Here is a 17,806-nt window from a genome sequence, read left to right as displayed (position 1 = left end):
AAAAATATTCTAATAAATGTGTATCTTTTTCATTTTCAGACTGAAATTCCTGACAGACTGCTACTTCAATGGTGAACGAATGCAAACAATTACTAAGCAAAAATTCCATCGCTGTTTTGACTAGCACTATGTCAAGAGCAACCGTCTTCTGAAGGAACTTTTTTTTTCGGAAGTTTAAAATTGCATGCTTTCACGAGAACTGGTTTGGGGGAAGAAATAAAAGACAAGTATGCGGTCGCTCTTCTCTTTGTGAAGGAGTACCAGAATCTCAAATGATTCCCTCTTTTGGCGGCGTTGCACGTAAGTTTTTCATTTTTTGCCTTGCGGTTATAATCATGGATTTCGGAATACTGTCCAACCACGGATTGCATGGAATTTTCAAACGTTCAGATCAGACGAATCTATGTGAATAAGGGGGAAAAGTAAAAATTTGATGCGCGTATTCCGCTCATTTGAATGAGACTCTGCTTCTGCAAAAGCTGACATGGCTGACATGGGTAAAAAAAATAATAGATTCGTTCATTTCCGGCTGTAAAACGGATGTTTGTCTTTCCATACAATCCGTGGTCAGACAGTAGCCTCCTACTTCCATGGTTATAACAGTCTTACTTACATTTTTATTGTGTTCTTTGTTCGGTTTTTCTCCAGTTTTGCCGCCACGAAATTTCTCCCCAACGAAATTTTTAATATATTTAGAGGGGGGGGGGTGAGGAAATTTTAAATGTCGGCGAAACTGGGGGTAAACCCTTTGTTAAATCCAAAATTGATCAAAAAGTCTTTGTACCCAAACGAACCCCGTTTTCCTTTCTTATGACTTCAAATTTTTGGCATCAGCGAAATCTGTCTCTCAAATTTGCATACGGAATTCTAAAATTAAATAATTTTTCTTATATGTAGGCTTGCCAGATTTTTGAAATGTTCAACCGGGACACCGAAATCCCTCCCCCCATGCAACATTGTGAATTCTCAAAAGGATTAACGCCTTTGTATGGTTTTTAGCGTTTTAGGGAGAAGTTCGTTCACAATGCAAAAATAAATTATGAACTTAAACCAGGAGTTTAACATAAATGACAAAAGCAGATAAATTTCAACGTTTTATTTCTTACATGTAAATATTTATAAGTTACTTAAGTACGAAGAAACACTTTAAAAAATGAAGATAAAAATTGGAATATTTATGTATCTTTTCATTGGATAGAATTTTTTTAAAAGTCATTTTTAGTTTTAATCTTGTAAAAATCTCAACAAGCTAATCCGATATTAATTTTACATTTTAATTTTTAAAATGATAGTGTAATTAATTATCTTTAATAGTCCTTCACAATTAATTGTTTTTAGACTTTCTTGGTTATCTATAAAATTTATCTTTTACGGGGACGTGAAGTAAGTGGTCGTGACACCAGGATTTTGTTTGAAAAACGGGAAGTCGGGCAAGGGTACCTATATGCAAAATGAAAGGTATTATAGTTGGAGCAAACCTAACTTGGCAGCATTGTGAAGGCTACGCAGACGCTAGTCGCAGCATTACGACAGTGCCAGGTTAGGTTGCCCCTACTGTAGTTATTGTAAATAATGATGCCGAATTCATTCTCTCAAATTTCGTTGTGTTTCATTAAATCTGCTTTTTGAGCTAAATACTTGGAGCATGTTGAGTTCAAGAAGTTTATTTATTTACTAGTGGTACCCGCACGACTTTGCCCGTAATAGAAAAATTAAAAGGTCTTTTGGTTCGCCTGTATATTTACAAATAATGTATGGTGAATTTTCTCGCCAATTGGCTTGTACCTATGTTACGGTTCCACGTTATGATAATTTCGTAATTTACTCGTCCATCTTATGATATTTTTGTTCTTAAAATTGGATTGGAAAAAGAACCACATCGAATTTTCGAAAAATCGCTTCGAGGTGCACACCCCCATGGTACAAACTAACTTTGTGCCAAATTTCATGAAAATCGGCCGAACGGTCTAGGCGCTATGCGCGTCACAGAGATCCGGACAAAGGGACATTCAGCTTTATTATTAGTAAGTAAAGATAAAGAAGATAAAGATTATTGTTATTATTATTATTATTTTTTTTTGGTATGGTAAAGTTGAAAGGAACGTAAAATTGAATGCACAATTAATGAACTTAAAATTGGAAAAAAAAGGAAAAGGAAAAGAAACGTAATCGCAGGTTTAAAAGAAAATAAAATATTAATCAGACCCTCCATGCATGTAATACGAATGTGATATTGTTTCGCGTATCTTTACATTTTATTCCAGAAATTTAAAAAAAAAAAATCTTTTAATTGTGATATATTCGTCTTCCTTATTTCGTTCTTCCTTATGTGATCGTTATGGTCACATAAGGAAGAATTGTGACCATAACGATCGCGCCCACAACACGTACAAATCATTACACAATTTTTTTTAGAAAGTTGATACAACATATTATGATACATAAATGCTTCCTTATATTCGAATATATCACATTTAAAAGAAACTTTTACAATTTCTGGAATTAAGTGCAACTATATGCAACGGGCATGCGTAAAAATGTCGTACCCGTGCAAATGTATTGAGCAAATTCAGTCGAACTCGCTTATAGCGAGCCCTGTTTTAACGAGAACTCGGATTTAACCAGGAAATCAAAAAGATTTGGTTGGTACAATGTTAAGTCTATGGAGATAAAACTCACTTTTAACGAGAAAACCCCGCTTAATGCGAGCAATATTTTTGTAATTAATAAAATGTCTGTTGATTTTCTACTCAAAAAAGATTATTTTATTTTTGGAAAAATTCCATTAACACTTTGAATTTAACCGAAAGTTAGAGATAAGATATAAATCATGAGAACAAGGGATGACACGACCCCCCCTTCCCACTTTTTTTTTTTTTTTTTTTTGAAATTCGTGGAGTAGAGGAGCATTTAAAAACTATATACAAGAGAATGTTATCATTTCCGAGATATACTTCAGAGGACATTGTAGCCAAAAGTCGAGAGAGAGAATGAATGAAAGCAATCACCGTAACGACAAACGTGAACAGTGGGGTTGTTTCCTTCAGTCAAAAGTACTTTTTTTAGTCACAGAAATTAATAGAATAAGCAAAGAAAAAAAAAAAAGAAAATCATGGACCCAGAAAATACTTTCATTTTCCCAACAGTTTTTTTTAATGAATTTTTTAAAATGTCCAATTTTTCAAACAAGGCGTGGCCTTTATGACGTCACAAATGATGTCTATTGGTGCCCCTTTCACTGCGTTTCCACGTTATGATAATCAAGAAGCGAATTAAAATTTGCCTCTACGCTTGCTATCAAACCATATCGTTGCCAGTACACGTGAGTAAAGATGCGAATTAAATATTGTGCTCTTCTGAATGGCAACAGTGAATGGTATTTCATCATTTGTGATGTCATCGGCAGAAGCGTAAATAATGAAAACGCACCGATTTAAGTAATTTTTTAAAAAACTTAGTCAAATTATTCAAAAAAATGGTCAGATCCTATATTTTTAAGCATGTTCTTTCAGAAAAAAATACTTTTAAAATTTTGGAAACCACCCCATTCAAAGTTAAATTGCCCTCGACATACTTGGCCTCTAACGTGCAGAAAAACTGCAAACTATTTTGAAGCCACCAAATGACGATGCTTTTCGAACCCCACTCTCCGCGAAAACAGCAACACAAGAAAGAGACAACAAATCAAATAATCAACTTCTTTGGTACTGTATAGAAATATAAAAATAACAAAGCAAGCATGTATACATTTTTGGGTTTTTTTTTTTCACGAAACTTTTTTTTAGGAGCCCTCCGTTATAACGCGCAAATATCGCGGTCCCTTCGCGCTCGTTGTAAGCAAGTTCGACTGTATAATGGTTTTAAAAAAGAATGGAAGTAAGCGTACAAAATTTTTAAGTTTTATGATCATGGATTACACAATGTATGAAAAGCGTAGATTCCATTACAAAATGTCTGACATGCCTTCCGATGTCAAATGAATCTTCTCCAGCGCTTACAAATTGAGTATGGAAAAGAACATTACCGATTGGCTGAAGGCGATTACAAGTCTGCAACTTTTTAACAAAAATGAGACTTGCTTAAAATAACTTCATGTAATGGCTGATGAAGATGAAAATAGTTACTTTGAAATGACTTTCTGATATCCATACATCGGAGCACTCATTTTGGTTTTGAAGCAAACCTTCTTCCGAATTAAAATCTAATTTGACTCCAAAGAGTATGTCTCTGATTTTATTTATTTATTTATTTTTTCATAAATGTGAATCTTCATATAATTAGATGAAAGTTAAGTGGGAGGGGAGAGGAAGAAATCACTATGGAAGAAAAAAAAAAAAATGTTGCTGTTATATTAATAGGCCCATTATTTAAAATACTAGAAAACCGCCCGTCAAGATATGACGGGTGAAAATTGCTTCCACATTTGAACGAAGCAATGGCCTGTTTGGTGATATTTTGACAGTTGAACTTGAAATTTTCACCCTAAATTCAGTGGATTAACCCTAAACTCCAGTAGATAGCGTTCATTGTTGACTATTCTTTCGTTTCTTCATACCCCTGAATTGACATGGAGGATGGTAAGATGGAGTTCGTGAAATTGGGAGAGTTTGTAACATCAATGGGTGACATTACACATTGGGTTTTAAAAATATTCTTATAAAATTAGTGTGACGTGCGGCAAGGGGAGGTGAGGGATAAGTTGAAGTGTGGCACTTTGTGACGAAGAGGGAGGGAGGGGGAGGGCAAAAATGTTGGAGAAAAGTGTGACAGCATTTATGAACGGCCCCTTCACCTTGCAGCTTACAATTAAGAAATTAATGAAAGGTAAATCTTCGTATTGCTTCATTTTAAAATTTTTACTGCAAGGAAATAATTTTTCTTTTTGACTAATGTGTGTTAAAAATTAAGAAAGTGCCACCTATCATGATGGCAAACAAAAGTAAAAAATCCTATTTTTGTTTTATTGATGTCATAAAAGCTGCTGCATGGAAGGGAAGGTAGCATGCAACATTAACGGGAACTTTAAATTGAATTTCATAAAAATGTAAGTGAGAAAAATTAGTACCATTCAAATAGAAAAAATGAAAGAGGAAATCAACATTCGAATTGCATTATTTACGTTCTGAAGAATACACGTGCATATGAATAAAAAATTAAAGAAAGGCGATTTTCGCCAATAGTGGCGTTGCCTTGCTTTTGATGCTGGTTACTTCTGAATCCTGACTAAGCGTTGCAACAAATGAGGGAAAAAAGAAAAGTTGCTTTTATTCTAAGAATAATATCGTCTTTGTTTCTGCTTGTGTCCGGAACACTATATTTTAGGAATTAGCGTTCGAGCGCTTATTGTTCTTTTTGTTTCTTGTTTTGATTTTTGGCTACGAGTGAACCGATGGACGCCAAGAGCCATTGAACTATCTTCAGCAGATTTTGTAGAAATTACGGGCCCCTTGTCAGTTTGGTCGCCCCCCCCCCCATAAAACTTGTCAAATTAAATTGCTCCTTTTCCGAGCCGGGCCCCTAGTTTTCGGCTGAGCTGACATGGCCTCTCATTGGCCCTGCCCGTACCGTAAAAGCTTCCACTAATCATCAGTGTTGTAAATTATTTTACAGTTTCAAAGGGAAAAACTTTTATTTCTTTAATTCCAACGCTGAGTGCATTTAGAGCTATGGGAGGGGAAAAAAGTCCATCTGACTCAGAGTAGTCCAAATCATCTTGCTTTCTTGGCCAGGGTTGCTCCGAACCTAAATTTTTGGCTGAGGGAAATTCCCAATTCACCGAATAAAACTCCGATTTTTTTTTTCCAAATGATTAAAAAAAAAGAAAAAAAGAATAAAATAAAATCCGTGCATGCATACATATTGCATCATATCATCTATACATCTCATGAGAAGGGATAGTAGGTAGCAGGGGGAAAAAAAGATTAAAAGTACTTTATCGACTAATTTTCGAAATCGCCAGTCAAAATTTGCCCAATAAATGTTTTTTGGATTTAATGACATTCCGCGATTTCTCATCGGGCCGCCCCTTTTCTTGGCTATGTGATGATTGATAAAGGTGTGAGAAGTCATGTTTTTTTTTCATAAGTTTTTTTTCCTGAAAGGAATAGGGTAATTTCTGTTTTTAATCAATTTGCATTTGTGAATTCAATTTACATTTGTAAATTGTGAAAGGAAGTCTGTGGCGGGGGGGGGGGGGGGGGCTGCACCCAAGAGAACCTACAGCCTTGAAATTTTGTACAAAATTACTTCGAGCGCCCGGGGGTTTGCACCTGGGGTTTATATTTTAAATTTTGAATTAGTTTTTTGTAATTAATTTTTAAGCTAAAATTTCACGTAATTGCCTATTAAAGGGATGAAAGGTTTCCCACACCCCTTAACATTCGATGTCGTTCGAAAGAGATTTTGTTTCTACATCAAACAGACCCCAAAGAGTTCCTATTTTTCCTACTTTTTAGTGCTCTCTAGTTATTTTCCTACTTTTTCCTTTTTTTCCCCAACTTCTTCTTTCTTTAGTATAGCACTTCTAATTATGCATTGATTCTTATTTTTACTATGCCGCACCGATAATTTTCCGCATGTTTCAATTTTGAAAAGCAAAAGAAGCAAGCAGATCATGAGCTTTTCATTGACAGACTACATTAATTTCTGGAAGGAACGCCGCGGCGTTTGCGTGTTTAAAAGTTAAATTTTCTTAAGTGATTTTTTGGCCGTGACTTTTCTTTTTATCGCCCCGACTTCAGTCCTACTGTTTTAACGAAACTAAAAAAAAAAAGAAAAAAAAATGGATATTGGCACATTCTGATGCAATTATATATTATTTACCCGTCAATTAGAAGCTTTAATGAAAGTAAACGGCCGACTGTTCAAAAAGTGCGGGAAAAACCGAATTTCCCATTCGCCAATTTTTTGTATGATTAGAAGTGAAATGCAGCTCTATTCAAACAGAAAGGCAATGTAAAACCTTAAAAGGAACATAAGGAAGCAAAAAATGAAAAACTTGTACACTGTACATATTTTATTGATTATTGATGTTGGTACAAATAAAAGCGACAGATAACAGAAATTCGCAAAAACGGACCACTTCAAAAATCATCGCGGAAACTATTTTCGTACGATTATTGTTCATTCTAAATCGTAAACATGATTATAAAATTTATAAAATTTAATTTTCTTTCCTTGCAAAGAGTATTTGAAAAAAAAAAAAAAAAAAAAGCGGCAAAACCTGGATGGGCAAAACGTTCCCGATTTTCGGAGAAAAATCGGAAATCAATTTAAATGCGAGATTTCGTTTTATTTTTTCACAACTTTTAAAAGTTGGGGGATAGAGCCATAAGCAAATATGTATTTTTTTTTCTTTTTAATGGGTATTTTCTACTCTGATACATCATCAATATCGAGGAGTTGCTCATCATTTTAATGTGCTGTGTTTATGGTAATGCAAAATTTCTGAACATTTAAAAATTTTTTAACAGGCTCTTACTTTTTTTCGGGGTCCGGCAATTATACCGATGCGGCGTATCTACTGTAAGTTATTGTACTTAGTGCGCCTGATCAAAGGGAGGGGGGAGAAAGATATATGCAGGCATTTGATGCCAGGTGCTCCCCCCTCACTCTCAATTTCGTGAACAATTTCCAAATGAATATTTTTATTGTATAGTGAGGATTGAGAGAAACTACATGCCTTCCCTTTTATGCACAGAGAAGCATTAGTAACTGATCTTTGCCTTTGATAAAAATGTTATGTTTAACATGTGCATGGATTTTTAATTTTTTTTCCCGTGTCAAAAATTTTGGAACAAGATGGAGGTAAAAAAACATCAAACCAATAAAACAATATTCGTTTTTATTCCTTGATTAAAATTAAAACTGTCCCGTCATTTCGACTTTTCCCCCGGGGGTGGCTAGGGAAGTATGTATTGCATTTTATTTTCACACTTAAAAATTTTATTACTGTATTGTTGAAAAGTGTTTCTTTGTTTGGATTTTATTTTCATATTTTTGTAATTAATAGCTTTGTTTCCACCAGTTTATTTTTCATACTAATGAAAAATAAATGAAAATGTCAGTCGTCTTGACGTGTGTATAGTCCTACCACTTCATATTTTTTCCTCCTTTTTTAATTTTTGATTTCTTATTTTCTACTTTTTCCCCTCAAAAAACCACTTCGAGGTCTGATCAAATAAAGCTTGTTCCAATTTTCTCAATTAATTAGAAGAACTGATGTAAGGTTTTTTTTTTTTTTTTGGCGTAAAGTCCTAGGCTCAACTGAATTCAAGCCCAGAGCTAAAGAGCAAAATTTTACTAGACACCACAAATTTGAAAGCGACTTTTCAAGCGTACAAAACTGCCGTTTTGCAATGTTCGGGAGCCCCTTAGCACCAAAGCTCTTTTTTATAAAATATCTCGGTTAATGCGAATTTCTATCAAGTTATTTTTGTCTTCGTCTGGGAGTGGGATTGTGTTCTAATTACGAGCACTTAACTTAAATTCTATTTTATTCGGACGGAGGGAGGGATTTTCATTTTGTTTGAAACGGAACTCGTAACTTGTTTTTAAATCGTGCTTTATAAAAGACGACTTAAATCTTTGCTGCGAATCAAATAAGATTGTGAAGCAATCTTCGGGGGTCGTTGAGCGCCAGAGAGCATGGGGCAGAGCCCTCTAGTATCTAAAAAAATTACAGCACTGTTATACTTTAAGTACAATTTGTATTACTTCACCAAAAACTTTTGTATTGTGATGCATAACAAATTCATCGCACGTGAATTTGTTCTATTCAAATTTAATACAGATGGTATAGTAGTGCTCTGTAAATGCAGAGAGGGGAAAATAAGCAAATTGGGTAGCTTTACAAGTCAAATAAAAATCAAATCAGAGTTAAATGAAGGAAATAAAAATTTTAATTTAAATTAATTTTTCCAATTGAAATTATTAAAAAAAAGTTCAATTTAAAAAAAACTAACAAACAAACAAGTTAATTTTTTTTATGATAGAGATGCTATCTTTTACTTCTTTTATTTTTTAAAATCACACAAAATCAAGTAGAGAACTTTCCATTTTTATTTGCAGTTTCTTGAATTAGTATAGAAAAGTCGTGAAATTTACTGTTTAATAAACTTAATAATAGGTTAAAAGTCACTGTTTATATATATCATTGAAAGCAAGGAAAAAAGAAAATAAAAGAAAAAAAAATCAAACTTCAGTCTTTTTATTTGATTATTTTTCTATTTTTCTTTAGAAAAAAAAAGTCATGTGTGCATGTTTTTTACAATAATTCATGGTGGAAGCAACATTAATTTAAGTTTCCTTTTTCCATTTTGTACAAATATACAAACACTGTAGCCATTGGCTTCATTTGCCAGGTCTTTTTTTTACACACCTTTTTGCGCAATCTTTAGTGACTTCAAATTACCTCATTGTTTTCATAGAATTAAATAGTCCAGAATATAATGTCTACTAATACAAAAGCAGCGACTAAGTGTCCACTGGCCTTGGACTAAAAATATTAATTTTTAGTTTCAGTGAAGAGAGAGAGTATGAATAGATAAAGAGTTATTAGAATTGTTAAGTGCGGATAAACTCTAGAAACAAAATCACTGTAACCAGGGGCGCTCCGATGGAAGGTCACTGTGACCTGCCAAAAATGTTCTTATTCAACAAATTTTGTCTGGCAATTCGGCAAAATTTGTAGTTCTCTTCGGAAAAATTGTCACAATTCGGCGAAATTAGGAGTTCCATTCTGCAAAATTTAAGAGTTTTATTTGGCAAAATTATTAACATTCGGGGAACTTTGGAGTGCTATTTGGCAAAGGTAGGAGTTCCATTCGACAAATTGCGAATTTCTGCCCTCCCAAAAATTTAAGTTTAGAGCGCCCCTAACTGTAACGGGCTATGTCACTCGTTTTCTTTTTCCTCAACATATTTGCCCCCACCCCTCTTGTCACATTTCCCGTTACACCTCCCACGCTACATTACATAAACATGTTATATAATTAAAAACTGAGCGTAAGTACCTACCTATGTATGTGTCTATGTCTGAGTTACTTCTTCCGAACGATAGTGAACTGACCATCGAACCAGGTATCGATAGATTCGTAATTTTCCCGTCTTTATGTTGGCTATTTAACATAATCATCTGATTATAATTAGCGGAGATATCAATTAAAAACTATTAATTATAATACTTAGATTTCGACATAAAATCCCTAGTTTTCGAAGGAAGCTTTCCTCCACTCAAATTATTATTCAGTGCTTCAACTCAACGTTCCGTAACAATGCTTTTGTTAAAATTTGTCGCATTAAGAAAATCATTGAGAAGAAAGATCTGTTGCCACTTTTTTCTCGAATATGAACAAATAAAATTCTGGCTTTTGTTTTGAGGGCTCTTCCTGTGATCGGGGGATTTAAAATGTTTCCTTTTTGGTTATTTTTCCGCAATCTGCCGCAAAATTTTACTGTTTTTCTGATTGTTGAACGCGCGTCATTTGACGTAACTTTTACTTTCGAGGTAGATCGTACAAAGCCGGGTGACGCTGCTAATATTGTTATAAAAGATGATTTAATATTAACCAAAATCTCCCTCCCTCCCCCTTGTCACAAACCCACAATTTTTCGAACTCCCTCCTCCCTCATGTGGGCGTTCTGTAAAGAAACGAGCTGATGTGTGCCTCACATGACTTCCTTTTACTCCAATTTAATGTCATTTTCCCATTATTGGTAATTTTTATGTGATTCAATAGTTTACTCTCTAAATATCAACAACAGTGGCAAAATTAAAACCAAATAAAAAAAAAAGAAAAAAAAAACGCCAAATTTGTCGCCAAGTTGGCGACCAAAAGATTGGCGATAGATCGCCAAGTGTACACCACTTGAGTTTACATCGACATTCACAATGATTTCCCCCAAAAAAGGGGCAAAAGACCCCCTTAGAACCACCCGAATGCAACCAAAAGGGGAGGTGCACAACTAGACCCCACTAGGAGTCTACGTACCAAATTTCAACTTTCTAGGACATACCGTTCTTGAGTTATGCGACATACATACGCACATCCGCACGCACATACGTACATACAGACGTCACGAGAAAACTCGTTGCCTTAGTTGTAACTAACTCGGGAATCGTCAAAATGGATATTTCGCGGGTCTATACGTTCTTAGGCTCTTATCCACTTGTGGTCGAGTCGGAAAAAAAAAAAAAAAAAACTCAACATTCATTTGGGGGTGAGCAAAATGGAAACTAAGGTCGATTTTTGAGAGAAAATTTTTTCCCGAATACAATACTTCCTTTTTTGTAAAAGGAAGTAAAAAGGTTGTACTGATCAAGACAAGGCTGATTTAGTGATGTGCAGACTTTTGATTTTCAGTATTTTTACTGAATTTACTAATTTTTTGAGAGAGCAATATTTGAAAGAGTTCTGTATGCAGAAAAAAGGGACATTGCAGGCAAAATTCATGCATCCAATTTAAATAGCTATATAGACACAAAAACTTGCAGATGTAGCACAATCAACTGAAATTGCTTTGTTAATTCACACAGCCACGCAATTTCAGTATTTTTCTTCCTATTTGGGTCACGCGTCTGTATGTGGTTTGAATCATTGTTAAAATTGCTGATTTAAATCAATTGATTTAAATTGTTGATACCCTATCTGTAATCGTAAAAAAATCAACTCCTCGGATTCTCGAATGGAGCTTGATCGGTTGTTTTCATTTAATGAATTTATCCTGTTACATTGTCAAGTTTTCAAATGTTATTATTCTTTTGTTTTATTTGTATACCTTTTTACTGTTATGAAAAGAATTGAATACATCAAAATGCTACCACCCAGTAGTTTCATTTCGCAATGTCACGTGGTAAAGCTATCCGATTGTAAAAAAGGAATAAAATTTAATTTAACCACTATGTTTTTCTCACTGTCACTTTTTTCTTGAGTTCGAAAATGTAAGCATATTTATCAGCTGTCTTTTTTCGAAACTTCTTGTGGAAGCTGTGCAGCCGGTTTTTAAGCATGCTATTTCAAAAAAAAAAGCACTTTTAAAATTTTGGAAACGACCCCATTCGGAGTCCTTTATGTCGCTACATAAAGATATGCGCGGACGATTTTTTTTTTTTTTTGATAAGTAAATAAGTTGACATTTTATTGTTTATTTATTTATTTTTTAAAGTTTATTTACTCAGTCTCGAAATTATTTTTTGCCGACGGGGAAAGACAAACGTTTTTTTATTTATTTATAATGTATTTATTTTAAATGCGCTTATTATTTTTAATTCTTTTTTTTTTCTCCTTCTTGGAAGCGATTAAAGATTTGTGTTTTTAATTAAAAAAAACATATTAACTGCTTTGTTTAAAAGGTGCTACTAATTTACTTGTTCGTTTATTTATTTTTTACGTATGCATTTCTTTAGATGAGCGAGATATATTTTGTTTTTAGAAATCAGCTTAAATTGTTTAGTTAAGTAAAAGTTATATTTGACTAAATTTGTAATCTCAGCTAATTTATAGAACATTGATTAGATACTCGAATGTCGAAGTTGGTATACGGGAAAGTAGGCTCGTTTAGTTCTAGACGAAACTTCTTGTTGGCTTTGTCTAGAAAACAAAAATAACAAACACTCGTTGCCAAAACAAAGTATGTTCTTCCGTTTACCACAACTTACCAATTCAAATCCAGATTTTCAACCTTGTACTAGTCACTAAAATTAATACATATCGCAGTTGTGTAGATGCCGATCCTGATATTTGACTCCCTCTGTAAAAAATTAAACCCGAGAAATTAAAAATTGTACCCATCGAAAACAACTTCACTCTTCCTATGAATTCGAAGTACAATTTTGAATTTTATTTCCAGTTTTGCCTATTGATCTGCCTGTTCAATTTGATTTTTGTGTACTTCAGAATTTGTAAGTTCAGTTAAGCAAACTAAACTTCCAACTTAGATCTGTTTTTAAATACTAATGTTTTATTCTAATTGGTACTGATTTATGTAATTAGGTTTAATTACCTAGAAAGTACAAGTATCTATACACTCCTTTATACATTCTTTTTCAAGTACTCTTCATGTTTTAGGAACGAATCGTGCAATTTTTCGATTGTTGGGGGCCCCTAACAAAACGGAGGCCCTAATCAATAGCTCTTTTAGCTTTCCGGCCCTGCCCATGCTCAAAGACACTGCTTTTTATAGCATAAAGTACAGATGAGAGCTGCGTAATTTATTTCATTTTTATGACATTTTATTTATTTGACTAAGAAATTCATAGATGGCGGCACCGGCAAATGAATCAGTTAATTAATTTATTTATTTATTTATTTTTTAAATGTATTTGACATGTCAGGTTAGCATCAGTAGCATCAGTAGGTGAAAAAGAGAGAGAAACATAACGTGAGTCCTATGTCAGACACCGAGTTATAGAATTTCAATAACGTTTGAGAGTGGGTGCTGTGGCCAAACAGGGGAGGAGGTTAAAACGGCTGATTATCGACGGCCCCCAGGTTAAAACGGCTGATTATCGACGGCCCCCGAAGGGAATTTTATGTTTTCCAAGCTAACGGTTTAGTGTTGATTTTTTTTTCTACTTCAGCTCAAAATTCAACCCACTTTCGGGCCATTCCACAAAATAGCAGACATTTTGTCCCCCACGTGACAGATCTACATTTCATTTCAAAATATGCTACAAGCAAACATTTTTTGCCTATAATTAAGCCATTTATCATTGCCTATAATAATGCCATTTAAGAAATCACATGGTACATGTGTGGTTTCTTTAGTAAAATTGTTTGTCTACAAGGGCGCCCATATGCAAAATTGTAAGGGGGGGGGGGGGGCTCAGATATTTTCCCCATGGAAACCGATTTCAAGACAAATTAGAGTCATTAAAATTTGACATTTTTAATGACTTATTCATTAATGGCTGGAGAAGAAAATGTTTTTACATTTTTGCAAAGAAAAAAAGTACTAAAAGCAAGGAAGTTCTAATTTCTAATTGGTGGAGGGGCTTGAGCCCCCACTTGCCCCCTTATACGGACGCCCTTGTCACATATTTTACCCAAATACATTATTTTATGGTCATTTGCCAATCTGAAATATTTTTTAAAAATTCTGAAAAAGTGTCATCTGAATCAAATACAGTAAACTCCCAATTATCGGCGGTCGGTTAAAATTTGACATTTTTAATAACTTATTCATGAATGGCTGGAGAAGAAATGTTTTTACATTTTTGCAAAGAAAAAAAGTATTAAAAGAAAGGAAGTTCTAATTTCTCAGGGAAAGGGGGGGGGGGTCTCGAGCCCCCTTGCTCCCCCTATATGGGCGCCCTTGTTTGCCTAAGAAATCGCACGTGTGTGTGGATTCTTAAGCTAACATTTTTGCCTAAAAAACCACTCGTGTACGTTGGTTTCTTAAGTAAAATTTTTTGCCCAGCAAATCACACGTGTATGTGTGGTTTCTTAAGCTAACATTTTTGCTCAAAAAATCACTCGTGTATGTGTGGTTTCTCAGAAAATATTCTTTGTTTTTTACATTTGTCAATATTATTACTTTTGATGTGAAATGTAGAGCTGTCACATGTGGGACAAAGTGTATGGTTTTGTTTGGAATGGCCCACTATTTGTTTCTTTTTGAAACTTATAAATAAAATAATAGTTTAAGAAACTAAAAAAACACGCTTTCGTAGCAAAATGACCTAAAAAGTGAAAAATAATCTTTGGATGATAGTAATTGACCAATCACTTAATTTTAATGTAATACAAAAAACCGTGGGGTGCTGTCGATTTACATTTTTGCATGGACAACAAATGGAAGAAATTCAAGACAACTGATAAGAAGCCCCCCACGCTTTATTGTATTACATTAAAATTAAGTGATTGGTCAACTACTATCATCCAAAGATTATTTTTCACTTTTTAGGTCATTTTGCTACGAAAGCGTGTTTTTTTTTTTTTTTTTTTAGTTTCTTAAACTATTATTTTATTTTCTTCTTTTTAGTTTAACTTGTTTTACGAAAAAATATTCATTTCAACATTGTTCAAAATCTTTTATATTCATGAAATTTGCCCAAAAAAAGCGACTAAAGGTCTCGGGTGGCATTCGAAACGTGGTCTCTCGAACTCCAAAAAGAGCAACTGTACCCCTTAAAGTGTAATAGCCGAGCTCTAAAAACATTCAACTTCGCTGATAAATTGCCTGTGGAGTAATTGTCTAATCCAGCTAATCCATCTCAGTCATCGATGTATGTGTGCGGAAATCATATCTACATTACTTTGAAAATTTGAGATGCATTTGAATAAAAGTTTTGTTCAACAATGGTCTGATCAGCAATGAATTTCCAATTGAAGGCTCACCTAAATTTTGGCATGAAATTAGTTAAAAACAATTATATTTCATGTTCTAATTACCTTGGAACATTGGAACAAATTTTGTCTGATGCAGAAAAATTAAAGGTTTTTGTAGATATTTTTAAATAATTTTTGCGAGCATTTTTTAATGTATTTTTTAAATTTTTCCTTTTTCACATTGTTGGATTTATGCCAAAATATTGATTAAAATCGGAGGAAACTAACAATTAAAAGAGTTAATTAATTAATTTGATTATAGAATATTGCATTGTCATCGGGTCTGAGGTCGAGTGCCAAATTTCAAAAGAATCCGATCGCAGGTAGTGGGCGAAATTTGAGTCGCAAGATTCCGTTACAAGATACATACATACATACATACATACATACATACAGGTGAAGCTAATAAAAGCGTGTTAAAAAAGAATAATTACCTCGAAATCAAAGTGTATATATTTTATCAACTTGCTACTGATTCTGAGGATATGTTGCTTGAATTAAGAACTCTACTGCTGATCTCCGAAAGTGTGTTCCACGCGTGGCAGGTGAAATTCATGAAAAAAAAAATAATTAGAAAAAAATGTCTGCTTAACAGATCACACGAGTCGAGTACTTTTACTTGATCAAGAAATTTTCAACTTTCAGCCCTTATTGTTTTGAATACATATAAAATTATAAGGAGAATTTGGTTCAAATTCTCCCACATATGACCGCGAATCACCCTTTAACGAACAAAACTTCAGCACCTTACAAATTGAATTGGTGCACTTTATGTTCCTACGTTTCGGGAGGCACGTGTCTGATAGATTGGAAAAAAAGGGAAATAAGGCAACGAATGACTCAGACTTAGGATAATTGTCGACCTGCCTCGCGATGCTCATTACAGACAATAGTCCTCACCCTAATTGGCCCCGCTGGCGGGGACCCTAATGATGTCTGTGCTTTTATTTACGGAGAAGCTGGCTGTAACTATCCTCCGTAAAGCTGTCGACCCTACTTTGGAGAAGATTTAAGCTTACTCGACTCAGTTATTCCTTGAAAACGAGCAGTGATGAAATTTTAGTTGATAAGCTGAGTTTGATTATCTTGGGAAATGAATGATAAAAATACATAAATCAGGGTTGCCAAACTTGGAGAAATAATTTGAGGAGCATCTGCGCTGATTTTGAGGAGCAACTTAAAATTTTGCAGAGCAGTTCGGAATTTTGTATAAAAATAAATAAAAATAACTAAAACCACTTATCTAAACTTGTTTTTAGAGTTTTAATAATTATTTTAAGCACTAGTATAAAAAAGAAGGAAAAAAAATAACAATAACAATAATAAAACAGCTTTGATCACTATTTCAATCTCTGAGTATAAGCATCTTTAATATCCCATTTTTTCATGTTCTTTATTATAAAATAGCAAAATTTAAGCTTGAAAGCGTTTGCTGGGAAATGCGAAGCAAAAGAAGGAGCCGCGGAGTTTCGCCATTTTTGCGGAACAACTCCGCAAATTGCGGAGCAGATGGGAGATTGATGGGTAATAGATGAGATTTTGCAATTTGAAAGTTCAACGTTGTACCTACCCCAAATAAAGTAATTATTCACTATTACTCGAACAGTTGACTAATAACCACAAATCAAAAGTAGAGCGTTGTAGGTTCGACCCAGTGGACATTTAAATGCATTGCGTGTAGGGATGGGAGGTCTCTGTGACCTTCCAAAAAATTCGTCATTCGGCATATTTTGTCTGACGATTCGGCAAATTTGGAGATTTTCATTACAATTTTTAAATACTCAAATGTTCCTTTTCGTTCAATGTACTAATGTGTGCATACCAATGTATCAATATTTTATCATTCGGCAAAAATTGGAGTTCCATTCGGCAAGTTGAAAACTTCTTCCCGTCCAAAAATTTTGGTTCGCGGCTCTCATGATTATGTGTTGTCAGGAGCCAATTCAGGATTTTTTTTCCTACTACCTATTTTTGTGAAAGTATGGCATGAGCATTGTTTTTGTGATTTTTTAAAGGAAAATTGTAACTTTTGTAAAATAATATTGGAGCAACTAAATTTTAGTTCAAAAAGTGTAAAAGTCATCTGCTAATATTTCTAACATTTTTTTTATGGGAGGGGGGGGGGGGGACGACTAGAAACTTGAGAGGTACGAAAAATACCATCGCATTTCAATCTCAATAGGCTTTATACTGTGTACGATTCAGAAAATTGTCAGAAAAACGGGCCCTCAAAATAGATTCTAAAAGATTGCAATAAAATTGCGTAAATGCACTTGGAGAAAAACGGCAAAAAATGAGTTAAAAAAAAATAAATAAAAAAACGAACCAATCGTTACTGAAGCGATTGTTCATCTAAATCAGCTTAAAATTTTATTTTATGAGTAAATTTTGTCTCAAATAGAAAAACAAATTAAAATGGTGATTTTTGTGAAACTTTTGATTTTTTAATATTGTTTTCGTGACTGCCGATTTTCTAA

The 17,806-nt window shown here is 34.0% G+C and overlaps 1 protein-coding gene across 1 annotated transcript in view; it reads left to right on the top strand.

The window, feature by feature from the left end:
- The first annotated feature begins 211 nt into the window (after positions 1–211).
- The window catches only part of LOC129227483 (beta-1,3-galactosyltransferase 5-like), a 77,433-nt gene continuing 59,838 nt past the window's right edge, over positions 212–17,806 (top strand). Inside the window, exon 1 of the mRNA XM_054862055.1 lies at positions 212–300. The gene's annotated coding sequence lies outside the window, so the exon portion shown is untranslated. The remainder of the gene's footprint in view (positions 301–17,806) is intronic.

Source organism: Uloborus diversus, chromosome 8, assembly GCF_026930045.1.
Source record: "Uloborus diversus isolate 005 chromosome 8, Udiv.v.3.1, whole genome shotgun sequence".
In the NCBI taxonomy this organism is placed as follows: Eukaryota; Metazoa; Arthropoda; class Arachnida; order Araneae; family Uloboridae; genus Uloborus; species Uloborus diversus.
This window is presented reverse-complemented; position numbering and strand designations above follow the sequence as displayed.